The sequence below is a fragment of the Halichoerus grypus genome, chromosome 4 (assembly GCF_964656455.1).
Source record: "Halichoerus grypus chromosome 4, mHalGry1.hap1.1, whole genome shotgun sequence".
NCBI classification, from domain to species: Eukaryota; Metazoa; Chordata; class Mammalia; order Carnivora; family Phocidae; genus Halichoerus; species Halichoerus grypus.
The window spans coordinates 76,324,241-76,337,428 of record NC_135715.1 but is presented as its reverse complement, the minus strand read 5'-3'; the positions used below and the strand labels follow the sequence as shown (position 1 = coordinate 76,337,428).

The following is a 13,188-nucleotide window of genomic DNA, read 5'->3' as shown; positions in this document are numbered from 1 at the left end:
TTGTCTCCCTCTCTGGTTTCATCTTGTTTCATTTTTTTTCTCACTTCCCCTATGATCGTCTGCCTTGTTTCTTAAATTCCACATACTGACTGACTTCTTTCACTTAGCATAATACCCTCTAGTTCCATCCACGTCATTGCAAATGGCAAGATTTCATTTTTTGATGGCTGCATAATATTCCATTGTGTGGAATATTATCCATTCATCTTTATCCATTCGTCTGTCAATAGACATCTGGGCTCTTTCCATAGTTTAGCTATTGTGGACATTGCTGCTGTAAACAGTTTGGTGGAGTCTTTTGGGTTTTCTATATATAGTATCGCATTGATTGATTTATGAATATATCAGTGTAATACCAGCCTTGTAGAATGAATTTGGAAGATTTCCTCCCTCTTCTATTTTTTGTATTTCTGTGGTGTTGGTTGCTGTTTCTCCTTTCATTTATGATTTTCCTTTCTTTCTTTCTTTTTTTTTTTTTTTTTTATGTTTCTAACTAGAGGTTTATCAATTTTGTTGATCTTTTCAAAGAACCAGCTCCTGGTTTCATTGATCTGTTCTATTGGTTTTTAGTTTCTATATCATTTACTTCTGTTCCATTCTTTATTATATCCTTCCTTCTACTGGTTTTGGGTTTCGTTTCCCTCTTAGAACTGCTTTTGCTACATCCCAAAGGTTTTGGACTGTTGTGTTTTCATTTTCATTTAGTTCCATGTAATTTATGATTTCTTCTTTGCTTTCCTGGTTGACCCATTCATTGTTTAGTAGCATGTTATTTAACCTCCATGTTTTTGTGGTCTTTCCAGATTTTTTGGTTGATTTTAGTTTCATAGCATTGTGGTCAGAAAAGAGGAATGGTATGAATTTGATCTTTTTTATTTTGTCAAGTCTTCTTTTATGGCTTGTATGTGATTTATTCTGGAGAATTATCTTTGTGCACTTGAAAAAATGTGTATTCTGTTTTAGGATGGCATTTTCTGAATATGCCTATTAAATCCATCTGGTTCAATGTGCCATTCAAAGCCACTATTCCTTGCTGGTTTTCCATTTGGATGATCTATCAATGTAAGTGGGGTGCTAAACTCCCCTACTATTATTGTATTACTATTGATTATTTCCTTTATGTTTGTTATTAAATGTTTTATGTAATGGGTGCTCCCATGTTGGGTGCATAAATATTTACAATTGTTATATCTTCTTGTTGGATTGTCCCCTTTATTATTATGCAGTGTTCTTTGTCTCTTGTTACAGTCTTTGTTTTGTCCAATATAAGTACTGCTATTCTGGCTTTCTTTTGACATCTCTTTGCATGATAGATGTCTCTACATCCCCTCACTTTCAATGTGCAGGTGTCTTTAGGTCTGAAACAAGTCTCTTGTAGGCAACATATAGATGGGTCTTATTTTTTTTTATCCACTCTGTCACCCTATCTCTTTTCATTGAAGTGTTTAGTCCACTTACATTCAAAGTAATTACTGACAGATATATATTTATTGTTATTTTTTACTTGTTTTGTGGTTTTTGTAGTTTTTCTCTGATCCTTTCTTCTCTTTCTTGCTTTCGTGGTTTGCTGGTTTTCTTTAGTGATATACTTGGATTCCTTTCTCTTTATTCTTTTCATACCTATTAGTGGTTTTTGATTTGTGGTTACAGTTAGGTTTGTATATAACATCTTCTGCATATAGCAGTCTATATTAAGTTGATGGTTGCTTAAGTTCAAACGCATTCTTTATTCCTCCTCTCCCCAACACGTTTTAGGTATATGGTGTCATATTTTACATCCTTTAATTTTGTGAATTCCTTGACTGATTTTTTTACAGAAATACTTATTTTTACTGCTTTTGTGTTTCCTACTTTTCATAATCTCTCTTATGATCTTTCCTTTCCACTCAAAGCATCCCCTCTAATATTTTTGTTAGGGCTGGGTTAGTGGTCATGAATTCCTCTAGTTTTTATTTGTCTGGGAAATTCTTTAACTCTCCTTCTATTCTGAATGAATAGCCTTGCTGGATAGAGTATTCTTGGCTGTAGATTTTTCCCTTTCAGCACTTTGAATCTATCATGCCACTATCTTCTGGCTTGCAAAGTTTCTGCTGAAAAATCCAGTGATAGCCTATAGGGTTTCCCTTCTATGCAACTGTTTCCTCTTCTCTTGCTGATTTTAATTTTTTTTTCTTTATCACTACTATTGCCATTTTGATTACTATGTATCTTGGTATGGACCTCTTTTGGTTGATTTTGTTGGGGTCTGTGCCTCCCAGATTTGGATAGCTGTTTCCTTCCCCAGATTAGGAAGTTTTCAGCTATTATTTCTTCAAATAAATGTTCTGCTCCCTTTTAACTCTCTTTTCCTTCTGGGATCCCTGTAATGCAAATGTTATTGCTCTTGATGGAGTCACTAAATTCCCTAAGTCTATTCTCATTTTGCATAATTCTTTTTTCTCTCATTTGTTCAGCTTAATTACTTTCCATCACTCTGTCTTCTAGTTCATTAATTCATTCCTCTACTTCTTCCAGCCTGATATTCATTCTATCAAGTGTATTCTTAATTTCATTTATTGTGTTCTTCATCTCTGATTGATTCTTTTTTATCTCTGTGTTAAGGGTCTCACTGATGTCCTCCACTCTTTTCTCAAGTCCAGTGACTATCATTATGATCATCATTTTAAATTCTCTATCAGGCATGTTACTTATACCCATTTCACTCATGCTGTGGTTTTGTCCTATTCTTTCATTTGGGACATATTCTTCTGGCTCATTTTGCTTGACTCTCTGTGTCTGTTTCTCTGTGTTAGGAAAGTCAACTATGCCTCTTGCTCTTGAAACTAGTGGAAGGGACATTCACTTTTTTTTTTTTTGAAGATGCCTTTTTTTTATTATGTTATGTTAATCACCATACATTACATCATTAGTTTTAGATGTAGTGTTCCATGATTCATTGTTTGCTTATAACACCTAGTGCTCCATGCAGTACATGCCCTCTTTAATACCCATCACCAGGCTAACCCATCTCCCCATCCCCCTCCCCTCTAGAACCCTCAGTTTGTTTCTCAGAGTCCATAGTCTCTCATGATTCCTCTCCCCCTCCGATTCCCCCCCTTCATTTTTCCCTTCCTGCTATCTTCTTCTTCTTCTTCTTTTTTTTTCTTAACATATAATGTATTATTTGTTTCAGAGGTACAGGTCTGTGTCAACAGTCTTACACAATTCACAGCGCTCACCATAGCACATACCCTCCCCAATGTCTATCACCCAGCCACCCCATCCCTCCCACCCCCCACCACTCCAGCAACCTTCAGTTTGTTTCCTGAGATTAAGAGTTCCTCATATCAGTGAAGTCATATGATACATGTCTTTCTCTGATTGACTTATTTTGCTCAGCATAATACCGTGCAGTTCCATCCATGTCGTTGCAAATGGCAAGATTTCATTCCTTTTGATGGCTGCATAATATTCCATTGTGTATATATACCACATCTTCTTTATCCATCTGTCGAAGGACATCTTGTCTCTTTCCATAGTTTGGCTATTGTGGACATTGCTGCTATAAATGTCTCCCTTCGGATCCCTATATTTGTATCTTTGGGGTAAATACCCAGTAGTGCAATTGCTGGGTCATAGGGTAGCTCTATTTTCAACTTTTTGAGGAACCTCCATACTGTTTTCCAGAGTGGCTGCACCAGCTTGCTTTCCCACCAACAGTGTAGGCGGGTTCCCCTTTCTCCACATCCCCACCAACATCTGTCGTTTCCTGACTTGTTAATTTTAGCCATTCTGACTGGTGTGAGGTGGTTATCTCATTGAGGTTTTGATTTGGATTTCCCTGATGCTGAGCGATGTTGAGCACTTTTTCATGTGTCTGTTGGCCATTTGGATGTCTTCTCTGGAAAAATGTCTGTTCATGTCTTCTGCCCATTTCTTGATTGGATCATTTGTTCTTTGGGTGTTGAGTTTAAGAAGTTCTTTATAGATTTTGGATACTAGCCCCTTATGATATGTCATTTGGAAATATCTTCTCCCATTCTGTCAGTTGTCTTTTGGGTTTGTTGACTGTTTCTTTCGCTGTGCAAAAGCTTTTTATCTTGATGAAGTCCCAATAGTTCATTTTTCCCCTTGCTTTCCTTGCCTTTGGTGATGTTTCTAGGAAGAAGTTGCTGTGGCTGAGGTCGAAGAGGTTGCTGCCTGTGTTCTTCTTTAGGATTTTTATGGACTCTTGTCTCACATTTAGGTCTTTCAACCATTTTGAGTCTATTTTTGTGTGTGGTGTAAAGAAATGGTCCAGTTTCATTCTTCTGCATGTGGCTGTCCAATTTTCCCAACACCATTTGTTGAAGAGACTGTCTTTTCCATTGGACATTCTTTCCTGCTTTGTCAAAGATTAGTTGACCATAGAGTTGAGGGTCCATTTCTGGAGGGACATTCACTTTTAACTAGGTGGCACAGGTCCTTTTCCACTGGGGAGGCTGGCCAGCAAGGGCTGCTCCACAAAGCATGCCTGGGCAGGGGTACAGTTTTAACAAGGTGCATGCATCCACTGCAGAGGTCAGGAGATGCAGTTTTGGCAATGTTTGTGCAAGTCTTCTGGGGGAGGGGATCCACAGACCAGGACTGAGGCAGGCCTGGTTGTCCAGAAGTTGGAGTGCAGTATAAGCAAGTTAGGTAGTGAGTGCCCGCACCACGCTGGTTCCTACAAGTGGTTGTGTGTTTATGTTGAGGGGTATGGGAGGGAAATAGTGCCTTCTAGCTCCTTTGTTCCTGGAGAAGTCCCTTAGCAAAGTCTGAGATTAGTAACTTACTCTCCCTCCATTAAGCCCCAGGCGCCTTTCAAACTGTTGCCTCTAAGCTATATATCTCCATGGGCTTTTTGCTGTGCTGTCTCTTTAAAGACAGGGGCTCAGCTTCATATCACCTTCTGGGCTCTCTCAGAGCTGAATGGCTGATTTTTAAAGTTCCAAGCTTTAAGTCCCACTGGTTGGAAGCACTCACAAAATTTGGGCCCTCTGATTTTCAAAGCCAAATGCTATGGGAATTGCTCTTCCCATTGTAGGCTCCCTGGTGTGCTAGTCTGTTTCTTGCCCATATCCGCACCTGAAGCTCTCTTTTGTGGTCAGACCCACGAGGTTTAATTTCTTATTGAGTCCTCACCCTTTCTGCCCTCTTTAATGTGGCCTCTTCTCTACATTTAGTTGGGGAATTTGGCCAGTTTTGGGGTCCTTCTCTGAGTTGTTTGCTCTGGTTTGAATGTTATCTAGTTGTGTTTGTAGGACGAGGTAATTTTAGGGTCCTCCCACTCTTCCATCTTCCCCAGAAGCCCTATCTATAACAGTCTGTTTCAGACTAATCACAACTTCAATGCATACAAAAGCTCTACATTTTACGTTCCTCCTCCAATATTTTTGATGACACAATTTACATCTTTTTACATTGTGTGTAAATTATTGTAGTTATAGATATTTTTACTTCTTTTGTCTTTTAACCTTCATTCTAAAGTTATAAGTGATTTACTCATCACCATTACATTGGAGTATTTAAATTTACCATATACTTACCTCAGGAGTGTGTTTTATACTTTCATATATTTTCCTCTTACTAATTAGGACCTTTTGTTTCAGCTTGAAGAACTCCCTTTACTATTTATAATAAGGCCAGTCTAGGGCTGATGGATTCCTTCAGCTTTTGTTTGTCAGTAAATTCTTTATCTCTCCTTCAATTCTGAAGAACAACTTCACCAGGTAGGGTATTCTTGGTTGGAAGTTTTTCTCTTTCAACACTTTAAATATATTATCCCACTCCCTTCTGGCCTACAAAGTACCTGCTGTAAAATCTGTTTGTAGTTTTATGAGAATACCCTTGTATGCAATAGGTTGCTTTTCTCTTGCTACTTTTAAGACTCTCTCCTTGTCTTTAACTTTTGGCAGTTTAATTACAGTGTCTGTCTATGTCAGTTTCTTTGGATTCATCTTATTTGGTAATAGTTGAACTTCTTGGATCTGAATATCTGTTTCTTTCCTCAGATTAGGAAAGTTTTCAGCCATTAGTTCTTTGAATAAGCTTTCTGCCCCTCTCTGCCTCTCTTCTCCTTCTGGGACACCTATACGATATATATTGGTCCACTTGATGATGTTCCATAATTCCCTGAAGCTATCTTTACTCTTTTTCACTCTTTTTGCTCCTCTGGTTAAATGAATCCTACTGTCCTGTCTTTGAGCTTGCTGATCTTTTCTTCAGCTTGCTCTAGTCTCTTGTTGAAGCCCCTCTACTGAATTTTTTTAGTTCTGCTATTATACTCTTCTGTCTGTGACTTCTGTTTGGTAACTTTTAATATTTTTCTACCTCTGTGTTGAAATGCATTGCTCTCCTGACCTCAGTGAGCATCTTTATGATTATTTTGAACTTTCTATCAATTAAATTGTTTAACTTTATTTCATTAGAATCTTTTTCTGGAGATTTATCTTGTTTTATTGTTTGGAACATAATTCCATTTTTATTCATTTTCATTGACTTTCTGTGTTGAGTTCTGCATATTAGATAAAACAGCCACCTCGTCCAGTCTTGACAGAATGGCCTTGTGTAGGAGACGAACCTTGTCAGTCAACCCAGCTGGAGCTTCTAGCTGTCTCGCAAACTTTTGTTATTGTCCAAATAGCCATCATTGTTTTTATTAGCTCTTGGTAGTTGAGGGTGTGCCAAAACCTGTCAATATCCTAAAGGGGAAGACTATTTTTCTTAAGATTTTTTTTCTTTTGTTTGGCAGAGAGAGCGCGCACAAGCAGGAGGAGCTGCAGACAGAGGGAGTGGGAGAAGCAGGCTCCCTATTGAGCAAGGAGCCCCATGTGGGACTCGATCCCAGGACCCTGGGATCATGACCTGAGCTGAAGGCAGATGTTTAACCGATTGAGCCATCCAGGCACCCCATAAAGGGGAAGACTTTAGCACCCAGATACAGGTTGATTAAAAGCTAGACCCTCAGGCAGCAACAGGGAACATATGTAGTTAAACCTCATCCAGGGAGAAACTGGGAAATGGGCATTTTTGCCTGCTCCCTCTGTGCTGGGTTTAGGTGGTTAGCCATGGAGGGGAGCCCCTCCTGAGCCCCTTAAAAGCTGCTTCTTTGTTTGCCATAGTCCTCTGAGATTCTTGAATGCATGCCCTAGTGGCTATCAGAACCAAGCGATCTGGGGGTTCATCCTGGGGTAGAAGCCATAGAAGCTGGGGAACCAGATGTGTATACAAGTTCCTTCTGAGGTGATACTAATATCGTGCTTTTATTATTTTAGAAGAATTGAGGGAGAAGGTAGGAGAGGTGTCCACTGGCTTCCCTGATGAACTCTGGGGAAGATTGTAGCCAGACCCTAGATGTGTGCTAAATTAGAAGCCTAGCCCTCAGGCAGTAGCTTTTATTTTTTTTTCATTTAAATTCAATAGCCAACATATAGTACATCGTTAATTTTTGGTGTAGTGTTCAGTGATTCATTAGTTGCGTATAACTCCCAGTGCTCATCACATCGTGTGTCCTCCTTAATGCCCATCACCCAGTTACCCCATCCCCCCACCCACCTCCCCTTCCACAACCCTCAGTTTGTTTCCCACAGTCAAGTGTCTCTCATGGTTTGTCTCCCTCTCTGATTTTTTCCCATTCAGTTTTTTCTTCCCTTCCCCTATGATTCTCTTCTGCTATTCCTTATATTCCACCTATGAGTGAAACCATATGATAATTGTCTTTTTCTGCTTGACTTATTTCATTTAGTATAATACCCTCTAGTTCCATCCACATCGATGTAAATGGTAGGTATTCATCCTTTCTGAAGGCTGAATAATATTCCATTGTATATATGAACCACATCTTCTTTATCCATTCATCTGTTGAAGGACCTCTCGGCTCCTTCCACAGTTTGGCTATTGTGGACATTGCTGCTATGAACACTGGGGTGAAGGTGCCCCTTCTTTGCACTACATCTGTATCTTTGGGGTAGAAGACATGAACAAACACTTCTCCAAAGAAGACATACAAATGGCCAACAGACACATGAAAAAAGGCAGTAGCTTTTAAAGTATGCAGATGAATCTCTTTCAGGGAGAGACTGGGAAATGGGCATTTTTGCCTAGTCCTGTTGCAGTGAGCCCTGGGGGATAGCCATGGTGAATGCTCATGCACCCATTAAGAACTGCTTCTTTGCTTGCTTTAGTCTTGTGAGGTTCATGGATGAAGCCCCACTGGCTTTCAGAGACAGGTGTTTTAGAGGGTCCATCACTCAGATGGGGGTCTTAAAATTTGGGGTGCTAGATGTGGCTTCCAGACCCTTTGGTCCTCAGAAAGAAGACTAATGATGGCTCATAAATCAGGTTGGAACTGGAAAAATTAATTTTATATTGTTATTTTTGATCACTACTAATGACTTTAAGTTGTCTCATGCATTCAGTTTAAAAAGAATAAAATTTTAAAGACTAGTGCAACAATAAAAATGTATGTTTGGTCTTTAGCATTTTTAATAAATTGTCTTGTTATTAAGAGAAAAGTCAAATTTCAGATGTTTAGAAAAACATAGACATTTTCATTCGTAGTCTTTAGAGTGTTGGCATAAGTTTATCGTTTCAGATCACATTTTCTGCTACTTAAAGCTAGGAAGGGGATTTTATTCAAATGATATTTGGACCTAATTTATATGTAAGTCAGCACTATGTGTGATGGAAACTAGGACTTAACTTTCTTAAAGTTTTAATGAGTTCAGTTTTCTGTGTGTGATTGCAATAACAGAGAGCCTGCAATATAATAGATCCTGCTGTTTCTGAGTCAGTCCACACAAATTAAAATTGATTGAACCAGATAATTTTTCTATTGTATTTTGTTTTGTTATAATCTCATAAACACAAAAATTCCAATATTTTCTTATTTTATTCCTACACAGTTTAGTTGAAGAGCCACTCTAATAAGGTGAAAGTCTAAGCTCCTCCAACCCTATATTGCACTCTATATGATACATCTGTTATTACATTATGCTTAATTTATCTTCTCTATTGAATTGTGAATACTTCTGGATAGAGCTTTTTGTCTCTAATACAGTAGAATCAACAAACATTTGTTATGTGCCAGGCATAGCGTTCAGCACTAGTAACAAAGATGAGTGGGCAGAGGGCTCATTGACTGGGCTCCCATCCCCGAACACAATATGTGGAATATCTGCAAGGACTAAAAGTCATTCATCTTTGTCTCTAGCCCAGAGCAAGTCTTTTTTTGTTGTTTTTTTAAGATTTTATTTATTTATTTGTCAGAGAGAGAGAGAGGGAGAGCACAAGCAGGAGGAGCGGCAGGCAGAGTGAGAAGCAGTCTCCTCGCCGAGCAAGGAGCCCGATGTGGGACTCCATCCCAGGACCCTGGGATCATGACCTGAGCCAAAGGCAGTTGCTTAGCTACCTGAGCCACCCAGGTGTCCCTAGCCCAGGGCAAGTCACCAGGTGGGCAGGTGTGCAACACACATGGCAATCATCCATCAAACCCAAATTCCAGCCAGTGGCAAATGTTACTAATTAACAATTGCACTTTTTCCACCTCGGCCAGACTTAGACCTAAGGAATTTTCACACAACCTTCAAGGGTCTCAAGCTTCTAAAAATCCCAGTGTCCAGGCCATACACCACAGCAAGTTAAGCACAGCTTCTAGGGATGGGGACTGGGCATCCAGTAGTTCTTACAACCCCCCAGTTGATCCCAATGTGCAGCCAAGAGTCAGAATCATTGTTTAAGCCTTGCCGTTCGATGTGGTATCTGGAGCAGTAGCAAGAGCATCACCTGGGAGCTGGTTACAAAGGTAGACTCTCATGTCCCACCCCAGACCCACTAACTAGTAGTTGCTTTTTAAATAGATCCCAGGTGATTTAAATACACATTAAAGCTTGACAAGAACCACAGCAGCTTCTACCCCTTTATTCTCAATTGGTAAGTGTGGTAGGCTGAATAATGGCCCGAAAGATGTCTACATCATAATGCCCCAAATGTGACTATGTGACCTTACATGGCTAAGGAGATACTGCAGATGTGATTTAGTTAAGGGTCTTGAAATGGAGAGATTATCTTGGATCATCCAGGTGGGCCCAGTGTAAGAGGGAGGCAGGTGGGTCAGAGTCCGAGAAGGGGTGTGATGACAGAAGCTGAGTCCGAGTGATGTGGGCCATGAGCCAAGAAATGTGGGCGGCTTCTAGAGGCTGGAAAAGGCAAGAAAAACGATTCTCCCCTACAGCTTCCAGAAGCAACACAGCCCTACCTACCTCCAGAACTGGAAGATAATAAGTTTGTATTGTTTTAATCTACTAAACATGTAGTGATTTGTTACAGCAGCAATAGGAAACTAATACAGTAAGCAAGATGAAATGTATGGGCCATCTGTCCCCAGTATGAAATCACCGAAAAATACATAGTGTTCCTCCCGCCAGTTCCTGTCCCAGAGCTCCCAAAACCCTTGTACTAGTGATAAGAGCACTAGGAGCATCTTCTGTTCTAATGAGGTGACTCTGGGTGGGCTCCTGGATGACTCCCTCATGGGGGCCAGTCACCAGAAAGACCCAGCCATAATTAGAAGCTTAGAATTTTCAGTCCTACCCATGCCCCATCCTCCAAATAGGGGAGAGGGGTTGGAAATGGAGTTAATAATTGCTCATGCCTACATGAGGAGGCCTCCATACATCCCAGTCATAGGGGGTTTGGGGAGCTTCCAGGTTAGCAAAAACATCCACACTGGGAGAGTGACATACCCCAGCTCCATGGAGACAGAAATTCCTACACTCAGGACCTTCCCAGACTGCATCCTATGTATCTTCATCTGGATGTTCATCTGTATCCTTTACCATATTCTTTAATACACTGTTAATGTAAGTGTTTCCCTGAGTTCTGTGAGCCGCTTTAGCAATTCAGTCAAACCCAAGGACGGGATGTTGGAATCTCTGATAAATAGCTGGTTAATCAGAAGCAGAGATGACAACCTGGGCTTGTGACTGGCATCTGAAGGTAGTGGGGGCAGGACAGTCTTGTGGGACTGAGCCTTCAGTCTGTGATATTTGATGGTATCTCTGGGTAGATAGTGTGAGAATTGAGTTGAATTCTTCGACACCCTCCTGGTGTCTAAGGATTGCTGGGTGTGGGGAAAACCTCCACACATTTGGTGACCAGAAATCTTGGAAGTGAAATGTTCTGTGTGAAGTACAGGAGCCTCACAGGAAGGAAAGACATTATAGGGAGAGCTGAGTTTTTCCCTACACAGGAAGAAAAAACTGAGTTTCTTCCTTATTACACCCAGCTTGCCTTTAGAAGCTGTTGAGTGGGGGCAGTGCTGACCAGAGAAGGAAGACAGAGGGTAATTTATTTCATACAAGAAGGGAAAATTATCAAAGTTAGTTGCTTGAAACAAAATTAATGTGGTAAATTCAAAAGGATATATAGGTTAATTAATCTTTAAGAAATGAAAAGGAAGAAAGAGAAGCTTGCAGAACTATCAAATATTTCGCAATCTTTTGACCTCCAGAATGAAGAAAGCCAAAAACAATAGGAAATTGACCAAATGAATTTAAGTTCCAGAGAAAGCTGATTAAATCATGTTTTACTTTGATTGTTCTAGCTGTAAATGCTAAGCCTGCAACTATGAAAATGATGTTTAAGGGTCAGAGCAACATTTGACCTGTTAACTCCAGCTTTGGGAAGATGAAAAGAGTGATTTGGAAGTGGTTTGGAAATTCTTCCTCCCTCATTTCTGAGGGGATGAATTTGAGTCATGACATCGTCCTGCTTATTCTACCTACTACCATTATGTGGAAGGCACTGTGAACTACAGAGCTCATCCTCCTGGTGTTCTGTGTAAACTACCTAAGGATTTAATCAAGGCATCATCCTGCTGGGACTGCTCTCCTGCCCCTTGCTATTGCTCAGAAGTGTTGAGCCCACTTGGAGTGAGTGGCGGGAGCAGAACAGAGTCAAAATCTGGCACTTGGTTGATTTTTGCCAAAAGAATGAATGCATGATGGTACAGTCACATTAGAATTGACAGCAGAGGATACACCAAAGGAAGGAAAGCCAGAGTTGAGATGTCATATAAATACTAAGCTGACAGTGTGGTGTAATGTAGGATCTAAATGATGCTGAGTTTTATTGGCTGAACTTCTGATTTTTTTCTGGAAACAGATCACTTAACTGTTCAACAACCATGTAATAAGCACTTCTGTGCATCAGATAGTAAATCAAGAGGTGAGAATAGATGTGGTTAATCCCTGATTTGGCTTCTGGGAGGCCTTTTTAGCTGGCTTTTCTGTCTTTTAACCTATCCTCATTATTCTTTGAGCCCTTTCTTATCTTCTGGCACAAGATCTTCTGGGGTCATCATGCTCTTTCCTTACTCTGGCCCTGAAATTAGCTATCTCTCCAAGGAGCTCTCTTTCCTTTTAGTGGGGAACGGTATTTAGAAGCTAAGAGTCAAGTGTCAGACATGCTCATTGCTGTTGATGTGCTGCTACTCCCAGACCCAGTCAGAGGACATGTAACTAACACACACACACACCTTTGTATGAACATTTATTTCTCTATCTACCCACGTACACATGGAACATCATGGGTTCATACAAATTTTAAATTCAATCCAACATGACAGGATTTAACCTGATTCTCTCTCTCTCTCTCTCTCTATATATATATATATATAAATATATATATATATTTGTACTCCCTTCCTTGACATGAGGAATGTGGCTCCCATTACTCTTTCCTCTACTTATTCAATCAATCTCCTCATGTTTCGATTCTCATAGCTCTGCCACCACCCTCTCTCCTACACAGATGTCTCCCCATTCCACTTGAGCTTGACACCCTTCCTGGGGGTTTCAGTGCTGAGGGGTACTATTCACCCTTCTGGGACCTGACACCCAATACTGGGTCACACCCCTTCATAGATGCCCTCTTCACCCAGCTGGGGCATTTTATTTAACAAGAACACTTGGCCTTAATGGAATCTTACATCTTTTTTATTCTTAAAACAACAATATTTTTATAGGGCTTTGCTATGGGTGTCAGAGCTCAAGAGGCCATTTTACTGACAAAATGATTGTCAGGTCATCGGAGATTGTGCTCAATAACCAGTGTAAATTTTCTTAGAGAAAAATAAGATAGTAGAAGTCCATCAAAATATTTCAGTAATTTTACTGACTGTGAACATTA

At 40.1% G+C, this 13,188-nt stretch overlaps 1 protein-coding gene across 4 annotated transcripts in view; it reads left to right on the top strand.

The window, feature by feature from the left end:
• SGCG (sarcoglycan gamma) overlaps positions 1-13,188 on the top strand; it is a 127,307-nt gene that overhangs the window by 68,808 nt on the left and 45,311 nt on the right. The window lies entirely within an intron of this gene.